Below are 24,053 nucleotides of genomic sequence, written 5' to 3'. Positions count from 1 at the left end.
ATGAAAACCTCAAATAGCAGCTCCATAGCATTGATTGTATGACATTCTTTAAAAAAAATAAAAATAAAAAATAAAAAAAAAATAAAAAAAATAAAAAATAAAATTGTGACAAGAGAACGAAAATTGAAAACACAAATGGATAAGAAAATTGAAATTGAAAACCTTCCCCCCAGACCTGAATTGAACATTGTCCTCAATGTGAAAGCATACAAAAGATGATTGAGAACAAACAAATGATAAAGGGAAAAGTTTAGAAGAAGGTTTAGGAAAAATAAAAAATAAAAAAAATGAATATATAAGCAACTCATGGATGACCAGTTAAGGGCCTCAGAAAACACAGCCAGGGGATCCGGGAAGGTTGGAGGGGTCACAATGGTCCCGCTTAAAACCCAAACTTCTTAGACACCGAAGGTGTCGCCTAAAGAACTCCTAGACACTGTATTGACGGAAGTGCTCACTGGAGTTACCATAAGTTAGCTCATATGAAAAATCTTTTTAAATTTTTAAATTTTTAAATTTTTTTTAAATTTTTATAAAAAAAAAAAAAAAAAAACAGAAATTTAAAATAATAACAAGTAAAGAGAAAGGATTGAAATGCTCCCCCTTGATGCGATTAGGTCGATTGCTACCAAGCACCTTCTTCTTGAACACATGGGTTGCCTCCCAAGAAGCGCCTTAGTTACTGTCTTGGCAAGACATTGTGCAATCAGCTAAGTTGATGGTACGAAGGGAAGTTGATCTACCACATGGCCAGTTTGGATGCCAGCTGAAACTCCCTCATAGAATGGCTTTAAACGTTGTCCATTTACTTTGAAAGTCGAGCCATCTTTAGGGTTTTGAATCTCCACAGCTCCATAGGGAGAAACATTGACCACGGTGAATGGGCCTTGCCATCTAGACTTCAATTTTCCTGGAAAGAGACGCAAACGTGAGTTAAACAAAAGAACTGACATACCTTTGGAGAACTCTTTCCGTTGAATGTTTCTGTCATGGTAACTCTTGGTTCGTTCTTTGTAAAGCTTTGCATTCTCATAAGACTCATGTCTAATTTCTTCCAATTCATTCAGCTGAAACTTTCTTGCATGGCCTGCCTTGTCTAGATCAAAATTTAACTTCTTGATGGCCCAAAAAGCATTGTGTTCAAGCTCCATTGGCAGGTGACAAGCTTTCCCAAACACAAGACGATAAGGGCTCATTCCAATGGGAGTCTTATATGCTGTCCTATAAGCCCATAATGCATCATTGAGCTTGGCTGCCCAATCTTTCCTTGTATTGTTCACCACCTTCTCCAGGATGTGCTTAATTTCTCTATTGCTTATTTCCACTTGACCAGAAGTTTGCGGATGATATGGTGTAGAGACTCGATGGGTGATGTTGTACTTCTTCATGAGTGCTTCGAATGGCTTGTTACAGAAGTGGCTGCCTCCATCACTAATGACAGCCCTTGGAGTACCAAACCTTGTGAAAATATTATCCTTCAAGAACTTCAGCACCACCTTATAATCATTGGTTTTGGTGGCTATGGCTTCCACCCATTTAGACACATAATCAACAGCAACAAGTATGTAAGTATAACCAAAGGAAGATGGGAATGGTCCCATGAAATCAATACCCCACACATCGAAGAGCTCCACAACAAGTATGTTATTCAATGGCATTTCATTCCTGCGACTTATGTTCCCCATCCTTTGGCACCTATCACACTTAACACAAAAATTAAATGCATCTTTAAATAGAGTGGGCCAAAAGAAACCAGATTGCAGAATTTTAAGTGCTGTTTTCTTAGCTCCAAAGTGACCTCCACAGGCCAATTCGTGGCTATGCCTAAGTATGCTTTCTTGCTCTTCTTCTGGAACACATCTTCTGATGAGTTGATCCGGGCAATGCTTGAATAAGAAAGGTTCATCCCATACATAATGTTTCACCATGGAAAAGAACTTCTTCTTATCCTGAGAAGTTAGATCATTTCTAAGAACACCACAAGCAAGATAATTAACAAAATCAGCATACCATGGCTCTTTGACTTGGGCAGCATATAGTTGTTCATCAGGGAAAGTCTCATTCAAGGGTAGCACAGCTCCTCCTTTTTCTTCAACCACAATTCTGCTCAAATGATCAGCTACCACATTCTCACATCCCTTCTTATCTCGAATCTCCAAATCGAATTCTTGCAGCAAGAGAATCCATCTAAACAAGCGTGGTTTGGCATCCTTCTTAGTGAGCAAGTATCTAAGGGCTGCATGGTCAGAATAAACAATTACTTTAGAACCAACAAGGTAAGAACGAAATTTTTCTAAAGCAAAAACCACAGCAAGCAACTCCTTCTCTGTTGTGGAGTAGTTGATTTGAGCATCATTCAAGGTCCGGCTAGCATAATGAATCACATGGGGTAGCTTGTTCTTCTTTTGACCTAAAACTGCACCAATAGCAAAGTCAGAGGCATCACACATTATTTCAAATGGTAAAGACCAATCCGGAGCTATGATAATAGGGGCTGAAGTTAGCTCCCTCTTCAAGGTAGAAAAAGCTTCCATGCAAGCTTCATTAAACTCAAAAACAGCATCCTTAGCAAGGAGATTACACAATGGCCTTGTAATGCTTGAGAAATTTTTGATGAACCTTCTATAGAATCCAGCATGACCTAGAAAGCTTCTAATTCCTTTAACAGAGGTAGGGGGTGGAAGATTTGAGATGAGGTCGATCTTGGCTTTATCCACTTCGATTCCCTTGCTTGAAATCACATGGCCTAGTACAATGCCTTGTCTCACCATGAAGTGACACTTCTCCCAATTCAAAATCAGATTTGTTTCCTGGCATCTTTTAAGCACTAGAGACAAGTGGTGAAGACAATTATCAAAAGAGGAACCAAAAACTGAAAAATCATCCATAAATACCTCAATGAATCGTTCCACCATATCTGAAAAGATTGACATCATGCATCTTTGGAAAGTTGCTGGGGCATTGCATAAACCGAATGGCATCCTTCTATAAGCAAACGTACCAAATGGGCATGTGAATGTGGTTTTCTCTTGGTCTTCCGGAGCAATGGGAATTTGATTATAACCTGAAAAACCATCAAGAAAACAATAGTAAGCATGGCCAGATAAACGTTCAAGCATTTGATCAATAAAAGGTAAGGGGAAATGATCTTTTCTAGTGGATGTGTTCAACTTCCTGTAATCAATGCAAACTCTCCAACCAGTGACAGTTCGTGTAGGAACTAGCTCATTCTTCTCATTCTTCACAACGGTGATTCCGGACTTCTTTGGAACAACTTGCACAGGGCTCACCCACTTAGAATCTGAAATTGGGTAGATGATTCCTACATCGAGTAGCTTTAAAACTTCAGCTCTAACCACCTCTTTCATGTTGGGATTTAGCCTCCTTTGGGCATCACGAGATGGTTTGCTGTCTTCTTCCATTAAAATCCGGTGCATGCACATGCTTGGACTAATTCCTTTGATGTCTGCTATGGTCCACCCAATGGCTGTTTTATGCTCTTTTAGAACTTTAATTAAGCTCTCTTCTTCATGTGAGGAGAGACCTGCAGCAATTATAACAGGGAGAGTTTCGTTAGCACCCAAATATGTATATTTAAGATTATTGGGAAGAGGTTTAAGTTCTAGCTTTGGTGGGATGACAATGGATGGCTCCAATTTCGTGGATGATGGTCCAAGAGGCTCGATTGGTGGCCTAAAGGATGGTGGGTATGGCGGAAACACTTCTAAGGCAGCCACCACTTCTTGGAACTCCGGTTCACAAAGATCTTCCTCTTCTTGTGTTAAGACAGCTTCTAGAGCATCATTAGACTTTCTCTGCAAAATTTTGGAAGAAACCTCATGATCCACAACATCAATTGAAAAGCAAGAATCAAGAGAGATAGAAGGTTGAGATAGAGCATTAAGCATTTTAAATTCAACAGTTTCACCCAAAACAGTCATGGAGAGAGTGCTATCTTTCACTTTGATGATTGTGTCTGCAGTGGCCATGAATGGCCTGCCTAGGAGAATGGGATCAACACGATCTCCATTTGGATTGTCTTCCATGTCCATCACTACAAAATCAGCAGGGAGAATTAGTGTATTAACTTGAACTAGAATATCTTCTACAATACCTTTTGGATATTTTATAGAATGATCAGCTAGTTCAAGTCGCATTGAAGTCTTCTTCATCCCTTCTAAGCCAAGCTCTTGATAAACTGAATATGGCAAAACATTGATGCTTGCTCCCAAGTCCAACATGGCTCTTCCAACCTTCTTGCCTCCAATGTTAATGGGAATGTCAAAGCTGCCAGGATCATCTAGTTTTGGTGGAAGCTTCCTTTGCAATACAGCACTTACATTCTGGTCGAGCTTTACTCCTTCATTTGGAGCGAAATTGAGCTTGTGAGTTTTCAAGTCCTTGATGAATTTTCCATATGCAGGAATCTGTTCAATAAGATCAAGCAAAGGCAAATTGATATTAACTTTACTCAAAATATCATAAATCTCTTTAAAAGCCTTATCTTGCTTTGCTTTCTTAAGACGGCCTGGAAATGGAATCTGTGGAACATATGGAGCGGGTGGCACGTATCTATCTTCTTGAAGATGTGGTGGCACAAATTTGTCATCCCTTTTATGCAATTGGAATTGATCGGATTTCTGAGAATCTGATTTGGCCTTAGGAGCAGATTGAGAAGTTTTGAGTTGTTCTCCTTCCGTGGCCATGGTCTCCTCCTCTTCATTTTCTACAATCACAACATCATTTGAAAGATTAGAATCATCTTTATTATCAATGATCTTACCTGATCTGAGCACATGAATGGCCTTGGCTTCTGGGTTCTTTGGATTGATCTCAGTTTGGCTTGGCCATTTCCCAGGCACTCTTTGAGTTATTTCAGCAGCTATTTGGCCTAATTGGACTTCCAATTTGGAGATGGCAGCTTGTGTAGTTTGCTGAAAATTGGATTGGTTGATTGCCATCTGCTTCACTATATCTTCCAATGATGATGATGATTGTTGTGGCCTTTGGAATGAAGGGGGATTTGCTTGATTCTGGGTATTTCTCCATGAAAAGTTTGGATGATTCCTCCAACCTGGATTATAACTTTGAGAGTATGGATCATTTCTTGGACCTTGGTTGTAGGAATTTACCAACTTAGCTTGCTCTTGCACAAATTCTGGATATCCAGCCCCAAGTGGACAAGCTGTGGTAGCATGGTCATGAGATTCACAAATGCTACACACTTCCTTCGGAGGGCTTCTTGAGTTTAATGCAAGAAGAGCATCTAGCTTTTGTTCCAGTTTTGAAATCTGCACACTAGAAGCATCATTAGAACCACTAATAACACGTTTACCTCTTGTATCCGTATGTTGGGTCTCCATTGCTATCTCCTCAAAGAGTTCGTACGTTTCTTCTGGAGTTTTGGTTTTAAAAGAACCACCTGCAAAATTGGTGACTATATTATGACTAGAAGGGGTTAGTCCTTTATAAAACATACGCATTTGAAGCTTCAATGGAATCCCATGATGAGGACATTGGTTGAGCAACCCATTGAATTTCTCCCATGCTTCACAAAACGATTCATCATCTTGCTGTGCAAATAACAAGATCTTGTCCCTAAGCATGTCGGTCTTTTGCGTGGAGAAGTATTTTTCCAGGAACTTCTTTTGAATGGCAGACCATGTAGTGAGTGAACCAGGCTTCAAAGAATTCAACCAATACTTCGCCTTATCCTTTAAAGTGTATGGAAACACTCTCATTCGAAGTTGATCTTCTGTCACACCTGTCAAGGGAAAAGAACTCACAACATTAAAAATATCCTTTATATGAGTCAATGGATCTTCATTAGGTAAACCATAAAAGGAAGGCAGCATATTAAGATGAGAAGATTTAAGCTCATAATTTCGAGCTACAGTGGGCAGCAAAATGCTTGAAGGAGATGCTGGAATTGTTGGGATATCAAGTTCTCCCATGAACTCAATGGCAGCCATCATTTCTTCTTCTTCTTGGTCTGAACTTGCTTCCGAATTTGAAAGTGAAGAACCGGGAAGTTCAGTGTGGAGAGCAAGACTTGTAAATGTAGCAAGAGCTTGCTCTTTTGCAGTTGACAACTCCCTTTCTAGACGATTCTGAATTTCAGAGGTCACTCGTCTGGGTTGCAATGATGGTCCTGCGTTCAAAGATCTAGAACGTTGGAACGAAGACCTCACTTGTTCAAGTAATGGATTTTTAGACATAAACTACCTGAAACAGAAAATTAGATTAATTAGAAACACTAAAAAGAATAGGGTAACCTTGGGCACATAACCAGGGAAGAACTTTCGTTCAGTCCCCGGCAACGGCGCCAAAATTTGTTGTTAATATTATGTTAACTCGCAATTGTACGGGGCAATTAGTAGTATAGCAAGACAAGTACGAGGTCGTACCCACGAAGACTGAGAAGTTAAAACTAGTTATGTACTTAGATTACCAAATTCAAGAAAGTAGGAGGTTATGTCTAAAACAGAATTTAAAACAAGAGTGGTTGTGATTGTTGAACAAAAGAAGCAAAATGAAATTGCAAACAAAAACAAGTAAACAAATGTAACAAAGAGTGGTTTTAAGAGTTGGAAAACAGATTTTGAGACTAGGGCATTCGAATCACCATAACAATTCAATTCTGGGTTATAAAGATTCAAGTAACAAGTCTAATTCAGATTCAAAGATTGATTCTAGCTAAAGTATGATTAGGCCATGGTGTTTGGTCCTAACCTTGTGTTCCTAATTCCCTAATTTGATCATTTGTTGTCTAACCTAAAATTAAGCATTAGGAACCCATTAAGCATAGAAGAACATTTTAAACAACCAAGTATGTATCTAATCCCTGTTGTCGAATGTCCATACATACTCTTCCTATTCATAGTTCAATTCGAATTAAAGCATGGTGTATACTCTTAATTCAAACCAAGATAGTTAACAAACAAGTTCTAATGGTGATCAATCATTCAAACAAGCATGTTAACTTATAAGCATAATGAATAAGAACATGAATCATGAATCAAACTTGAAACTCCAAACTTATAAACCCAGAATATTCATGTTAGGTTACATCGAAGCCCTAGTTATGGATTTAGCTACTCATAATGGAAAAGAGACTTGAACAGAAATGAGAAAACATAATGAATACAATAAGAGTAGAAAAACCCTTTTTCTGAAGTTCTTGTGGTGTCCAAGGCTTCTCCAAGTGCTTCTCCACTTCTAATGCTTCTCCAAGAGCTTCCCCACTTCTAGAAAGATGTATGAAGGATATGGAGGTGATTTGGGATGAGTTTGAGTGAGTGGTGATGGCTAAGGAAGATGAAATTCGTAGGGAAATGGAAGAGAGGTTTGCTGGAGTTGTTTTGGTGATTGTTGGAGTGTTTGGGATTTTGAGAGTGTTTGAGGATGGTTGGAGTGAATTGTGGGGGTTGTGAATCTCAGGATTTGTTGTGTCTTGAATGTGGAATGGATGTGGTATTTATAGGGAGAGGGGAGTGACAAATCTGAATTCAATATGGCTAATGCATACAACACTTGCATTATAAAATCTGAATTGGTTGATGCACTTCACCAATAGATCCCACCAGCAGCCCTAGCTCATCTTCATGTCACCATGACCAAGCTTCCAACCAGAAATGATAGCTCATACCTAGCTCACCATGACCAAGCATCCAACCAGCACATGCTGAGGTCAGCATAACCAGCAACTTCAAGGGCTTACAACTTGGGCTTCTCTTAATCAAATTAGGACTTTAAGCACTCGAAATTGAAGTTCAGAATGTCTTCTTTCCAGCCATATGTCATTTGGGCCAATCCAAGGTCGGAGGAGGAAGTTAAGGCCAAAACAAATTGCTAACTCATTTTGCGCGCTGATAAAATCCATCCTGAGCATGGCTCTGTGTTTGCTAGGTAACAGACTCCATATTTATCCAATGGGGCTGAATTTTGGATATGTTATAGTACACACCCATTGGAACAACTTTCATGAAGAATGCTGCCTCATCCGAGCTGTGTAGGTTGCTGAAACAAAGCTTGCAATATGACCTACGGAACTGGACTGGCAGGGGGCTGTAGCCAAAATGAGTTTGTCTTTTAAGCTCTTCTTCCATTCATCCAAATTAGGCCTTAACATGCTTGAATTGCATGAATTATGCTCTCTTGCTCTATTGGCCTACAAAACACACAAAGGGAGGGAAATAACTTAGAATTATAGGAACTAAGCAAAAGAAGTAAGTAAATTGGGCATGTATATGTATGAAATTATGAGCTTAACAATAATATGGTGGGAGGAGTCATTTGGTGAGTTTTGAGTGAAATCCAATCGCTAGAAGTATGGAATACACCAACCACTCCAATTAGGAACGAACTGCCGTTGAAGTTGAATTGTCCAATTTATCACACCTATTGATTTCGGATCGAGCCCCAAACTTGGGCAACATCATAAGATGGTGGGAGGAGTCATTTGGTGGGTTTTGAGTGAAATCCAGTCGCTAGAAGTATGGAATACACCAACCCCTCCAATTAGGAAAGAAATGCTGTTGAAATTGAATTGTCCAATTTCTCACACCTATTGAGTTCGGATCGAGCTCAAAACTTGGGCAACATCATAATATGGTGGGAGGAGTCATTTGGTGAGTTTAGAGTGAAATCCAATCGCTAGAAGTATGGAATACACCAACCACTCCAATTCGGAACGAACTGCCGTTGAACTTGAATTGTCCAATTTGGAACACCTATTCATTTTGGATCGAGCCCAAAACTTGGGCAACATCATAATATGGTGGGAGGAGTCATTTGGTGAGTTTTGAGTGAAATCCAATCGCTAGAAGTATGGAATACACCAACCACTCCAATTAGGAACGAACTGCCGTTGAACATGAATTGTCCAATTTCTCACACCTATTGATTTCGGATCGAGCCCAAAACTTGGGCAACATCATAATATGGTGGGAGGAGTCATTTGGTTAGTTTTGAGTGAAATCCAATCGCTAGAAGTATGGAATACACCAACCACTCCAATTAGGAACGAACTGCCGTTGAACTTGAATTGTCCAGTTTCTCACACCTATTGATTTCGGATCGAGCCCAAAACTTGGGCAACATCATAACATGGTGGGAGGAGTCATTTGGTGAGTTTTGAGTGAAATCCAATCGCTAGAAGTATGGAATACACCAACCACTCCAATTAGGAACGAACTGCCGTTGAACTCTAATTGTCAAATTTGGGAGACCTATTGATTTCGGATCGAGCCCAAAACTTGGGCGACATCATAATATGGTGGGAGGAGTCATTTGGTGAGTTTTGAGTGAAATCCAATGGCTAGAAGTATGGAATACACCAACCACTCCAATTAGGAACGAACTGCCGTTGAACTTGAATTGTCCAATTTGGAACACCTATTGATTTCGGATCGAGCCCAAAACTTGGGCAACATCATAATATGGTGGGAGTAGTCATTTGGTGAGTTTTGAGTGAAATCCAATCGCTAGAAGTATGGAATACACCAACCACTCCAATTTAGTTACGATCTGCCGTTGAAATTCAATTGTCCAATTTTGCACACCTATTGATTTCGGATCGAGCCCAAAACTTGGGCAACAACATAACACGGTGGGAGGAGTCATTTGGTTAGTTTTGAGTGAAATCCAATCGCTAGAAGTATGGAATACACCACCCACCCCAATTAGGAACGAACTGCCGTTGAACTTGAATTGTCCAATTTGGAACACCTATTGATTTCGTATCGAGCCCAAAACTTGGGCAACAACATAATATGGTGGGAGGAGTCATTTGGTGAGTTTTGAGTGAAATCCAATCGCTAGAAGTATGGAATACACCAACCACTCCAATTAGGAACGAACTGCCGTCGAACTTGAATTGTCCAATTTCTCACACCTATTGATTTCGGATCGAGCCCAAAACTTGGGCAACATCATAATATGGTGGGAGGAGTCATTTGGGGAGTTTTGAGTGAAATCCAATCGCTAGAAGTATGGTATACACCAACCACTCCAATTAGGAACGAACTGCCGTTGAACTTGAATTGTCCAATTTGGAACATCTATTGCTTTCGGATCGAGCCCAAAACTTGGGCAATATCATAATATGGTGGGAGGAGTCAATTGGTGAGTTTTGAGTGAAATCCAATCGCTAGAAGTATGGAATACACCAACCACTCCAATTAGGAACGAACTGCCGTTGAACTTGAATTGTCCAATTTATCACACCTATTGATTTCTGATCGAGCCCCAAACTTGGGCAACATCATAATATGGTGGGAGGAGTCATTTGGGGGGTTTTGAGTGAAATCCAGTCGCTAGAAGTATGGAATACACCAACCCCTCCAATTAGGAAAGAAATGCCGTTGAAATTAAATTGTCCAATTTCTCACATCTATTGAGTTCGGATCGAGCTCAAAACTTGGGCAACATCATAATATGGTGGGAGGAGTCATTTGGTGAGTTTAGAGTGAAATCCAATCGCTAGAAGTATGGAATACACCAACCACTCCAATTCGGAACGAACTGCCGTTGAACTTGAATTGTCCAATTTGGAACACCTATTGATTTCGGATCGACCCCAAAACTTGGGCAACATCATAATATGGTAGGAGGAGTCATTTGGTGAGTTTTGAGTGAAATCCAATCGCTAGAAGTATGGAATACACCAACCACTCCAATTAGGAACGAACTGCCGTTGAACATGAATTGTTCAATTTCTCACACCTATTGATTTCGGATCGAGCCCAAAACTTGGGCAACATCATAATATGGTGGGAGGTGTCGTTTGGTTAGTTTTGAGTGAAATCCAATCGCTAGAAGTATGGAATACACCAACCACTCCAATTAGGAACGAACTGCCGTTGAACTTGAATTGTTCAATTTCGGACACCTATTGATTTCGGATCGAGCCCAAAACTTGGGCAACATCATAATATGGTGGGAGGAGTCATTTGGTGAGTTTTGAGTGAAATCCAATCGCTAGAAGTATGGAATACACCAACCACTCCAATTAGGAACGAACTGCCGTTGAACTTGAATTGTCCAATTTCTCACACCTATTGATTTCGTATCGAGCTCAAAACTTGGGCAACATCATAATATGGTGGGAGGAGTCATTTGGTGCGTTTTGAGTGAAATCCAATCGCTAGAAGTATAGAATACACCAACCACTCCAATTAGGAACGAACTGCCGTTGAACTTGAATTGTCCAATTTTCAACACCTATTGATTTCGGATAGAGCCCAACACTTGGGCAACATCATAATATGGTGGGAGAAGTCATTTGGTGAGTTTTGAGTGAAATCCAATCGCTAGAAGTATGGAATACACCAACCACTCCAATTAGGAACGAACTTCCGTTGAACTTGAATTGTCCAATTTCGAACACCTATTGATTTCGGATCGAGCCCAAAACTTGGGCAACATCATAATATGGTGGGAGGAGTCATTTGGTGAGTTTTGAGTGAAATCCAATCGCTAGAAGTATGGAATACACCAACCACTCCAATTAGGAACGAACTGCCGTTGAACTTGAATTGTCCAATTTCGAACACCTATTGAGTTCGGATCGAGCCCAAAACTTGGGCAACATCATAATATGGTGGGAGGAGTCATTTGGTGAGTTTTGAGTGAAATCCAATCGCTAGAAGTATGGAATACACCAACCACTCCAATTAGGAACGAACTGCAGTTGAACTTGAATTGTCCAATTTCTTACACCTATTGATTTCGGATCGAGCTCAAAACTTGGGCAACATCATAATATGGTGGGATGAGTCATTTGGTGAGTTTTGGGTGAAATCCAATCGCTAGAAGTATGGAATACACCAACCACTCCCATTAGGAACGAACTGTCGTTGAACTTGAATTGTCCAATTTGCAACACCTATTGATTTCGGATCGAGCCCAAAAGTTGGGCAACATCATAATATGGTGGGATGAGTCATTTGGTGAGTTTTGGATGAAATCCAATCGCTAGAAGTATGGAATACACCAACCACTCACATTAGGAACGAACTGCCGTTGAACTTGAATTGTCCAATCAGGAACACCTATTAATTTCAGATCGAGCCCAAAACTTGGGCAACATCATAATATCGTGGGAGGAGTCATTTGGTGCGTTTTGAGTGAAATCCAATCGCTAGAAGTATGGAATACACCAACCACTCCAATTAGGAACGAACTGCCGTTGAACTTGAATTGTCCAATTTGGAACACAAATCGAGCCCAAAACTTGGGCAACATCATAATATGGTGGGAGGAGTCATTTGGTGAGTTTTGAGTGAAATCCAATCGCAAGAAATATGGAATACACCAACCACTTCAATTAGGAACGAACTGCCGTTGAACTTCAATTGTCCAATTTCGAACACCTATTGATTTCGGATCGAGCCCAAAACTTGGGCAACATCATAATATGGTGGGAGGAGTCATTTGGTGAGTTTTGAGTGAAATCCAATCGCTAGAAGTGTGGAATACACCAACCACTCCAATTAGGAACGAACTGCCGTTGAACTTGAATTGTTCAATTTCGAACACCTATTGATTTCGGATCGAGCCCAAAACTTGGGCAACATCATAATATGGTGGGAGGAGTCATTTGGTGAGTTTTGAGTGAAATCCAATCGCTAGAAGTATGGAATACACCAACCACAACAATTAGGAACGAACTGCCGTTGAACTTGAATTGTCCAATTTCTCACACCTATTGATTTCGGATCGAGCTCAAAACTTGGGCAACATCATAATATGGTGGGAGGAGTCATTTGGTGCGTTTTGAGTGAAATCCAATCGCTAGAAGTACAGAATACACCAACCACTCCAATTAGGAACGAACTGCCGTTGAACTTGAATTGTCCAATTTGCAACACCTATTGATTTCGGATAGAGCCCAACACTTGGGCAACATCATAATATGGTGGGAGAAGTCATTTGGTGAGTTTTGAGTGAAATCCAATCGCTAGAAGTATGGAATACACCAACCACTCCAATTAAGAACGAACTGCCGTTGAACTTGAATTGTCCAATTTCTCACACCTATTGATTTCGGATCGAGCCCAAAACTTGGGCAACATCATAATATGGTGGGAGGAGTCATTTGGTGAGTTTTGAGTGAAATCCAATCGCTAGAAGTATGGAATACACCAACCACTCCAATTAGGAACGAACTGCCGTTGAACTTGAATTGTCCAATTTCTCACACCTATTGATTTCGGATCGAGCTCAAAACTTGGGAAACATCATAATATGGTGGGATGAGTCATTTGGTGAGTTTTGGGTGAAATCCAATCGCTAGAAGTATGGAATACACCAACCACTCCCATTAGGAACGAACTGTCGTTGAACTTGAATTGTCCAATTTGCAACACCTATTGATTTCGGATCGAGCCCAAAAGTTGGGCAACATCATAATATGGTGGGATGAGTCATTTGGTGAGTTTTGGGTGAAATCCAATCGCTAGAAGTATGGAATACACCAACCACTCCCATTAGGAACGAACTGCCGTTCAACTTGAATTGTCCAATTTCGAACACCTATTGATTTCGGATCGAGCCCAAAACTTGGGCAACATCATAATATGGTGGGAGGAGTCATTTGGTGAGTTTTGAGTGAAATCCATTCGCTAGAAGTATGGAATACACCAACCACTCCAATTAGGAACGAACTGCCGTTGAACTTGAATTGTCCTATTTGGAACACCTATTGATTTCGGATTGAGCCCAAAACTTGGTCCACATCGTAATATGGTGGGAGGAGTCATGTGGTGAGTTTTGAGTGAAATCCAATCGCTAGAAGTTTGGAATACACCAACCACTCCAATTAGGAACGAACTGCCGTTGAACTTGAATTGTCCAATTTGGAACACAAATCGAGCCCCAAACTTGGGCAACATCATAATATGGTGGGAGGAGTCATTTGGTGAGTTTTGAGTGAAATCCAGCCGCTAGAAGTATGGAATACACAAACCACTCCAATTAGGAACGAACTCCCGTTGAACTTGAATTGTCCAATTTGGAACACCTATTGATTTCGGATTGAGCCCAAAACTTGGTCCACATCATAATATGGTGGGAGGAGTCGTTTGGTGTGTTCTGAGTGAAATCCAATCGCTAGAAGTATGAAATACACCAACCACTCCAATTAGGAACGAACTGCCGTACAACTTGAATTGTCCAATTTTGAACACCTATTGATTTCGGATCGAGCCCAAAACTTGGGCAACATCATAATATGGTAGGAGGAGTCATTTGGTGAGTTTTGAGTGAAATCCAATCGCTAGAAGTATGGAATACACCAACCACTCCAATTAGGAAAGAACTGTCGTTGAAATTAAATTGACCAATTTCACACACCTATTGAATTCGGATCGAGCCCAAAACTTGGGCAACATCATAATATGGTGGGAGGAGTCATTTGGTGAGTTTTGAGTGAAATCCAATCGCTAGAAGTAAGGAATACACCAACCACTCCAATTAGGAACGAACTGCCGTTGAACTTGAATTGTCCAATTTGGAACACCTATTGATTTCGGATCGAGCCCAAAACTTGGGCAACGTCATAATATGGTGGGAGGAGTCGTTTGGTGAGTTTTGAGTGAAATCCAATCGCTAGAAGTATGGAATACACCAACCACTCCAATTAGGAACAAAATGCCGTTCAAATTGAACTGACCAATTTCTCACACCTGTTGATTTCGAATCGAGCCCAAAACTTGGGCAACAACATAATATGGTGGGAGGAGTCATTTGGTGAGTTTTGAGTGAAATCCAATCGCTAGAAGTAAGGAATACACCAACCACTCCAATTAGGAACGAACTGACGTTGAACTTGAATTGTCCAATATGGAACACCTATTGATTTCGGATCGACCCCAAAACTTGGGCAACATCATAATATGGTGGGAGGAGTCATTTGGTGAGTTTTGAGGGAAATCCAGTCGCTAGAAGTATGGAATACACCAACCACACCAATTAGGAACGAACTGCCGTTGAACTTGAATTGTCCAATTTGGAACACAAATCGAGCCCCAAACTTGGGCAACATCATAATATGGTGGGAGGAGTCATTTGGTGAGTTTTGAGTGAAATCCAGCCGCTAGAAGTATGGAATACACAAACCACGCCAATTAGGAACGAACTCCCGTTGAACTTGAATTGTCCAATTTGGAACACCTATTGATTTCGGATTGAGCCCAAAACTTGGTCCACATCATAATATGGTGGGAGGAGTCGTTTGGTGTGTTCTGAGTGAAATCCAATCGCTAGAAGTATGAAATACACCAACCACTCCAATTAGGAACGAACTGCCGTACAACTTGAATTGTCCAATTTTGAACACCTATTGATTTCGGATCGAGCCCAAAACTTGGGCAACATCATAATATGGTAGGAGGAGTCATTTGGTGAGTTTTGAGTGAAATCCAATCGCTAGAAGTATGGAATACACCAACCACTCCAATTAGGAAAGAACTGTCGTTGAAATTGAATTGACCAATTTCACACACCTATTGAATTCGGATCGAGCCCAAAACTTGGGCAACATCATAATATGGTGGGAGGAGTCATTTGGTGAGTTTTGAGTGAAATCCAATCGCTAGAAGTAAGGAATACACCAACCACTCCAATTAGGAACGAACTGCCGTTGAACTTGAATTGTCCAATTTGGAACACCTATTGATTTCGGATCGAGCCCAAAACTTGGGCAACGTCATAATATGGTGGGAGGAGTCGTTTGGTGAGTTTTGAGTGAAATCCAATCGCTAGAAGTATGGAATACACCAACCACTCCAATTAGGAACAAAATGCCGTTCAAATTGAATTGACCAATTTCTCACACCTGTTGATTTCGGATCGAGCCCAAAACTTGGGCAACAACATAATATGGTGGGAGGAGTCATTTGGGGAGTTTTGAGTGAAATCCAATCGCTAGAAGTAAGGAATACACCAACCACTCCAATTAGGAACGAACTGACGTTGAACTTGAATTGTCCAATTTGGAACACCTATTGATTTCGAATCGAGCCCAAAACTTGGGCAACATCATAATATGGTGGGAGGAGTCATTTGGTGAGTTTTGAGGGAAATCCAATCGCTAGAAGTATGGAATACACCAACCACTCCAATTAGGAACGAACTGCCGTTGAACTTGAATTGTCCAATTTGGAACACCTATTGATTTCGGATTGAGCCCAAAACTTGGTCCACATCATAATATGGTGGGAGGAGTCGTTTGGTGTGTTTTGAGTGAAATCCAATCGCTAGAAGTATGGAATACACCAACCACTCCAATTTGGAACGAACTGCCGTACAACTTGAATTGTCCAATTTTGAACACCTATTGATTTCGGATCGAGCCCAAAACTTGGGCAACATCATAATATGGTGGGAGGAGTCATTTGGTGAGTTTTGAGTGAAATCCAATCGCTAGAAGTATGGAATACACCAACCACTCCAATTAGGAATGAACTGCCGTTGAACTTGAATTGTCCAATTTGGAACACCTATTGATTTCGGATTGAGCCCAAAACTTGGTCCACATCATAATATGGTGGGAGGAGTCATTTGGTGAGTTTTGAGTGAAATCCAATCGCTAGAAGTATGGAATACACCAACCACTCCAATTAGGAAAGAACTGTCGTTGAAATTGAATTGACCAATTTCACACACCTATTGAATTCGGATCGAGCCCCAAACTTGGACCACATCATAATATGGTGGGAGGAGTCATTTGGTGAGTTTTGAGTGAAATCCAATCACTAGAAGTATGGAATACACCAACCACTCCATTTAGGAACGAACTGCCGTTGAACTTGAATTGTCCAACTTGGAACACCAATTAATTTCAGATCGAGCCCAAAACTTGGGCAACAACAAAATGTGGTGGGGGGAGTCATTTGGTGAGTTTTGAGTGAAATCTAATCGCCACCAACCACTCCAATTAGGAACGAACTGCCGTTGAACTTGAATTGTCCAATTTCTCACACCTATTGATTTCGGATCGAGCCCCAAACTTGGAACACATCATAATATGGTGGGAGGAGTCATTTGGTGAGTTTTGAGTGAAATCCAATCACTAGAAGTATGGAATACACCAACCACTCCATTTAGGAACGAACTGCCGTTGAACTTGAATTGTCCAACTTGGAACACCAATTAATTTCAGATCGAGCCCAAAACTTGGGCAACATCATAATATGGTGGGAGGAGTCATTTGGTGAGTTTTGAGTGAAATCCAATCGCTAGAAGTATGGAATACACCAACCACTCCAATTAGGAAAGAACTGTCGTTGAACTTGAATTGTCCAATTTGGAACACCTATTGATTTCGGATCGAGCCCAAAACTTGGGCAACATCATAATATGGTGGGAGGAGTCATTTGGTGAGTTTTGAGTGAAATCCAATCGCTAGAAGTATGGAATACACCAACCACTCCAATTTAGTTACGATCTGCCGTTGAAATTGAATTGTCCAATTTCGCACACCTAATGATTTCGGATCGAGCCCAAAACTTGGGCAACAACATAACACGGTGGGAGGAGTCATTTGGTTAGTTTTGAGTGAAATCCAATCGCTAGAAGTATGGAATACACCAACCACCCCAATTAGGAACGAACTGCCGTTGAACTTGAATTGTCCAATTTCTCACACCTATTGATTTCGGATCGAGCCCAAAACTTGGGCAACATCATAATATGGTGGGAGGAGTCATTTGGTGAGTTTTGAGTGAAATCCAATCGCTAGAAGTATGGAATACACCAACCACTCCAATTAGGAACGAACTGCCGTTGAACTCTAATTGTCAAATTTGGATGACCTATTGATTTCGGATCGAGCCCAAAACTTGGGCAACATCATAATATGGTGGGAGGAGTCATTTGGTTAGTTTTGAGTGAAATCCAATCGCTAGAAGTATGGAATACACCAACCACTCCAATTAGGAACGAACTGCCGTTGAACTTGAATTGTCCAGTTTCTCACACCTATTGATTTCGGATCGAGCCCAAAACTTGGGCAACATCATAATATGGTGGGAGGAGTCATTTGGTTAGTTTTGAGTGAAATCCAATCGCTAGAAGTATGGAATACACCAACCACTCCAATTAGGAACGAACTGCCGTTGAACTTGAATTGTCCAGTTTCTCACACCTATTGATTTCGGATCGAGCCCAAAACTTGGGCAACATCATAACATGGTGGGAGGATTCATTTGGTGAGTTTTGAGTGAAATCCAATCGCTAGAAGTATGGAATACACCAACCACTCCAATTAGGAACGAACTGCCGTTGAACTCTAATTGTCAAATTTGGGAGACCTATTGATTTCGGATCGAGCCCAAAACTTGGGCAACATCATAATATGGTGGGAGGAGTCATTTGGTGAGTTTTGAGTGAAATCCAATGGCTAGAAGTATGGAATACACCAACCACTCCAATTAGGAACGAACTGCCGTTGAACTTGAATTGTCTAATTTGGAACACCTATTGATTTCGGATCGAGCCCAAAACTTGGGCAACATCATAATATGGTGGGAGGAGTCATTTGGTGAGTTTTGAGTGAAATCCAATCGCTAGAAGTATGGAATACACCAACCACTCCAATTTAGTTACGATCTGCCGTTGAAATTGAATTGTCCAATTTCGCACACCTATTGATTTCGGATCGAGCCCAAAACTTGGGCAACAACATAACACGGTGGGAGGAGTCATTTGGTTAGTTTTGAGTGAAATCCAATCGCTAGAAGTATGGAATACACCAACCACCCCAATTAGGAACGAACTGCCGTTGAACTTGAATTGTCCAATTTGGAACACCTATTGATTTCGTATCGAGCCCAAAACTTGGGCAACAACATAATATGGTGGGAGGAGTCATTTGGTGAGTTTTGAGTGAAATCCAATCGCTAGAAGTATGGAATACACCAACCACTCCAATTAGGAACGAACTGCCGTCGAACTTGAATTGTCCAATTTCTCACACCTATTGATTTCGGATCGAGCCCAAAACTTGGGCAACATCATAATATGGTGGGAGGAGTCATTTGGTTAGTTTTGAGTGAAATCCAATCGCTAGAAGTATGGAATACACCAACCACTCCAATTAGGAACGAACTGCCGTTGAACTTGAATTGTCCAATTTGGAACACCTATTGATTTCGGATCGAGCCCAAAACTTGGGCAACATCATAATATGGTGGGAGGAGTCATTTGGTGAGTTTTGAGTGAAATCCAATCGCTAGAAGTATGGAATACACCAACCACTCCAATTTAGTTACGATCTGCCGTTGAAATTGAATTGTCCAATTTCGCACACCTATTGATTTCGGATCGAGCCCAAAACTTGGGCAACAACATAACACGGTGGGAGGAGTCATTTGGTTAGTTTTGAGTGAAATCCAATCGCTAGAAGTATGGAATACACCAACCACCCCAATTAGGAACGAACTGCCGCTGAACTTGAATTGTCCAATTTGGAACACCTATTGATTTCGTATCGAGCCCAAAACTTGGGCAACAACATAATATGGTGGGAGGAGTCATTTGGTGAGTTTTGAGTGAAATCCAATCGCTAGAAGTATGGAATACACCAACCACCCCAATTAGGAACGAACTGCCGTCGAACTTGAATTGTCCAATTTCTCACACCTATTGATTTCGGATCGAGCCCAAAACTTGGACAACATCATAATATGGTGGGAGGAGTCATTTGGGGAGTTTTGAGTGAAATCCAATCGCTAGAAGTATGGTATACACCAACCACTCCAATTAGGAACGAACTGCCGTTGAACTTGAATTGTCCAATTTGGAACATCTATTGCTTTCGGATCGAGCCCAAAACTTGGGCAATATCATAATATGGTGGGAGGAGTCAATTGGTGAGTTTTGAGTGAAATCCAATCGCTAGAAGTATGGAATACACCAACCACTCTAATTAGGAACGAACTGCCGTTGAACTTGAATTGTCCAATTTATCACACCTATTGATTTCTGATCGAGCCCCAAACTTGGGCAACAACATAATATGGTGGGAGGAGTCATTTGGTGGGTTTTGAGTGAAATCCAGTCGCTAGAAGTATGGAATACACCAACCCCTCCAATTAGGAAAGAAATGCCGTTGAAATTGAATTGTCCAATTTCTCACATCTATTGAGTTCGGATCGAGCTCAAAACTTGGGCAACATCATAATATGGTGGGAGGAGTCATTTGGTGAGTTTAGAGTGAAATCCAATCGCTAGAAGTATGGAATACACCAACCACTCCAATTCGGAACGAACTGCCGTTGAACTTGAATTGTCCAATTTGGAACACCTATTGATTTCGGATCGACCCCAAAACTTGGGCAACATCATAATATGGTAGGAGGAGTCATTTGGTGAGTTTTGAGTGAAATCCAATCGCTAGAAGTATGGAATACACCAACCACTCCAATTAGGAACGAACTGCCGTTGAACATGAATTGTTCAATTTCTCACACCTATTGATTACGGATCGAGCCCAAAACTTGGGCAACATCATAATATGGTGGGAGGTGTCATTTGGTTAGTTTTGAGTGAAATCCAATCGCTAGAAGTATGGAATACACCAACCACTCCAATTAGGAACGAACTGCCGTTGAACTTGAATTGTCCAATTTGGAACACCTATTGATATCGGATCGAGCCCAAAACTTGGGCAACATCATAATATGGTGGGAGGAGTCATTTGGTGAGTTTTGAGTGAAATCCAATCGCTAGAAGTATGGAATACACCAACCACTCCAATTTAGTTACGATCTGCCGTTCAAATTGAATTGTCCAATTTCGCACACCTATTGATTTCGGATCGAGCCCAAAACTTGGGCAACAACATAATACGGTGGGAGGAGTCATTTGGTTAGTTTTGAGTGAAATCCAATCGCTAGAAGTATGGAATACACCAACCACCCAAATTAGGAACGAACTGCCGTTGAACTTGAATTGTCCAATTTGGAACACCTATTGATTTCGTATCGAGCCCAAAACTTGGGCAACAACATAATATGGTGGGAGGAGTCATTTGGTGAGTTTTGAGTGAAATCCAATTGCTAGAAGTATGGAATACACCAACCACTCCAATTAGGAACGAACTGCCGTCGAACTTGAATTATCCAATTTCTCACACCTATTGATTTCGGATCGAGCCCAAAACTTGGGCAACATCATAATATGGTGGGAGGAGTCATTTGGTGAGTTTTGAGTGAAATCCAATCGCTAGAAGTATGGTATACACCAACCACTCCAATTAGGAACGAACTGCCGTTGAACTTGAATTGTCCAATTTGGAACATTTATTGCTTTCGGATCGAGCCCAAAACTTGGGCAACATCATAATATGGTGGGAGGAGTCAATTGGTGAGTTTTGAGTGAAATCCAATCGCTAGAAGTATGGAATACACCAACCACTCCAATTAGGAACGAACTGCCGTTGAACTTGAATTGTCCAATTTATCACACCTATTGATTTCTGATCGAGCCCCAAACTTGGGCAACATCATAATACGGTGGGAGGAGTCATTTGGTGGGTTTTGAGTGAAATCCAATCGCTAGAAGTATGGAATACACCAACCACTCCAATTAGGAACGAACTGCCGTCGAACTTGAATTGTCCAATTTCTCACACCTATTGATTTCGGATCGAACCCAAAACTTGGGCAACATCATAATATGGTGGGAGGAGTCATTTGGTTAGTTTTGAGTGAAATCCAATCGCTAGAGGTATGGAATACACCAACCACTCCAATTTGGAACGAACTGTCGTTGAACTTGAATTGTCCAATTTGGAACACCTATTGATTTCGGATCGAGCCCAAAACTTGGGCAACATCATAATATGGTGGGAGGAGTCATTTGGTGAGTTTTGAGTGAAATCCAATCGCTAGAAGTATGGAATAGACCAACCACTCCAATTTGGTACGACCTGCCGTTGAACTTGAATTGTCCAATTTCTCACACCTATTGATTTCGGATCGAGCCCAAAACTTGGACAATATCATAATATGGGGGGAGGAGTCATTTGGTTCGTTTTGAGTGAAATCCAATCGCTAGAAGTATGGAATACACCAACCACTCCAATTAGGAACGAACTGCCGTTGAACTTGAATTGTCCAATTTCTCACACCTATTGATTTCGGATCGATCCCAAAACTTGGGCAACATCATAATATGGTGGGAGGAGTCATTTGGGGAGTTTTGAGTGAAATCCAATCGCTAGATGTGTGGAATACACCAACCACTCCAATTAGGAACGAACGGCCGTTGAAATTGAATTGTCCAATTTCTCACACCTATTGATTTCGGACCGAGCCCAAAACTTGGGCAACATCATAATATGGTGGGAGGAGTCATTTGGTTAGTTTTGAGTGAAATCCAATCGCTAGAAGTATGGAATACACCAACCACTCCAATTAGGAACGAACTGCCGTTGAACTTGAATTGTCTAATTTGGAACACCTATTGATTTCGGATCGAGCCCAAAACTTGGGCAACATCATAATATGGTGGGAGGAGTCAATTGGTGAGTTTTGAGTGAAATCCAATCTCTAGAAGTATGGAATACACCAACCAGTCCAATTTGGAACGAACTGCCGTTGAACTTGAATTGTCAAATTTCGAACACCTATTGATTTCGGATCGAGCCCAAAACTTGGGCAACATCATAATATGGTGGGATGAGTTATTTGGTTTGTTTTGAGTGAAATCCAAACACTAGAAGTATGGAATCTCCAACCACTCCAATTAGGAACGAACTGCCGTTGAACTCTAATTGTCAAATTTGGAAGACCTATTGATTTCGGATCGAGCCCGAAACTTGGGCAACATCATAATATGGTGGGAGGTGTCAATTGGTGAGTTTAGAGTGAAATCCAATCGCTAGAAGTATGGAATACACCAACCACTCCAATTCGGAACGAACTGCCGTTGAACTTGAATTGTCCAATTTGGAACACCTATTGATTTCGGATCGAGCCCAAAACTTGGGCAACATCATAATATGGTAGGAGGAGTCATTTGGTGAGTTTTGAGTGAAATCCAATCGCTAGAAGTATGGAATACACCAACCACTCCAATTAGGAACGAACTGCCGTCGAACTTGAATTGTCCAATTTCTCACACCTACTGATTTCGGATCGAACCCAAAACTTGGGCAACATCATAATATGGTGGGAGGAGTCATTTGGTTAGTTTTCAGTGAAATCCAATCGCTAGAAGTATGGAATACACCAACCACTCCAATTAGGAACAAACTGCCATTGAACTTGAATTGTCCAATTTCTCACACCCATTGATTTCGGATCGAGCCCAAAACTTGGGCAACATCATAATATGGTGGGAGGAGTCATTTGGTTAGTTTTGAGTGAAATCCAATCGCTAGAAGTGTGGAATACACCAACCACTCCAATTAGGAAAGAACTTCCGTTGAACTTGAATTGTCCATTTTGGAACACCTATTGATTTCGGATCGTGCCCAAGACTTGGGCAACATCATAATATGGTGGGAGGAGTCATTTGGTGAGTTTTGAGTGAAATCCAATCCCTAGAAGTATGGAATACACCAACCACTCCAATTAGGAATGAACTGCCGTTGAACTTGAATTGTCCAATTTGGAACACCTATTGATTTCGGATCGAGCCCAAAACTTGGGCAACATCATAATATGGTGGGAGGAGTCATTTCGTGAGTTTTGAGTAAAATCCAATCGCTAGAAGTATGGAATACACCAACCACTCCAATTAGGAACGAATTGCCGTTGAACTTGAATTGTCCAATTTGGAACACCTATTGATTTCGGATCGAGCCCAAAACTTGGGCAACATCATAATATGGTGGGAGGAGTCATTTGGTGAGTTTTGAGTGAAATCGAATCTCTAGAAGTATGGAATACACCAACCACTCCAATTTGGAACGAACTGCCGTTGAACTTGAATTGTCCAATTTCTCACACCTATTGATTTCGGATCGAGCCCAAAACTTGGGCAACATCATAATATGGTGGGAGGAGTCATTCGGTGAGTTTTGAGTGAAATCGAATCGCTAG

General features: G+C 41.0%; 1 non-coding gene across 1 annotated transcript; it reads left to right on the top strand.

Moving 5' to 3' along the window:
- Nucleotides 1-5,499: 5,499 nt before the first annotated feature.
- On the top strand, nt 5,500-5,606 carry LOC148293003 (small nucleolar RNA R71). Its single transcript, XR_015826017.1, has one exon. It is a non-coding gene; the product is annotated as a small nucleolar RNA R71 (small nucleolar RNA).
- The last annotated feature ends 18,447 nt before the right edge of the window (nt 5,607-24,053 follow it).

Source organism: Prunus avium, chromosome 7, assembly GCF_965620075.1.
Source record: "Prunus avium chromosome 7, drPruAviu1.hap1.1, whole genome shotgun sequence".
In the NCBI taxonomy this organism is placed as follows: Eukaryota; Viridiplantae; Streptophyta; class Magnoliopsida; order Rosales; family Rosaceae; genus Prunus; species Prunus avium.
Note: the sequence above shows the minus strand (reverse complement) of the source record. Positions and strands in the feature narration are given on the sequence as shown.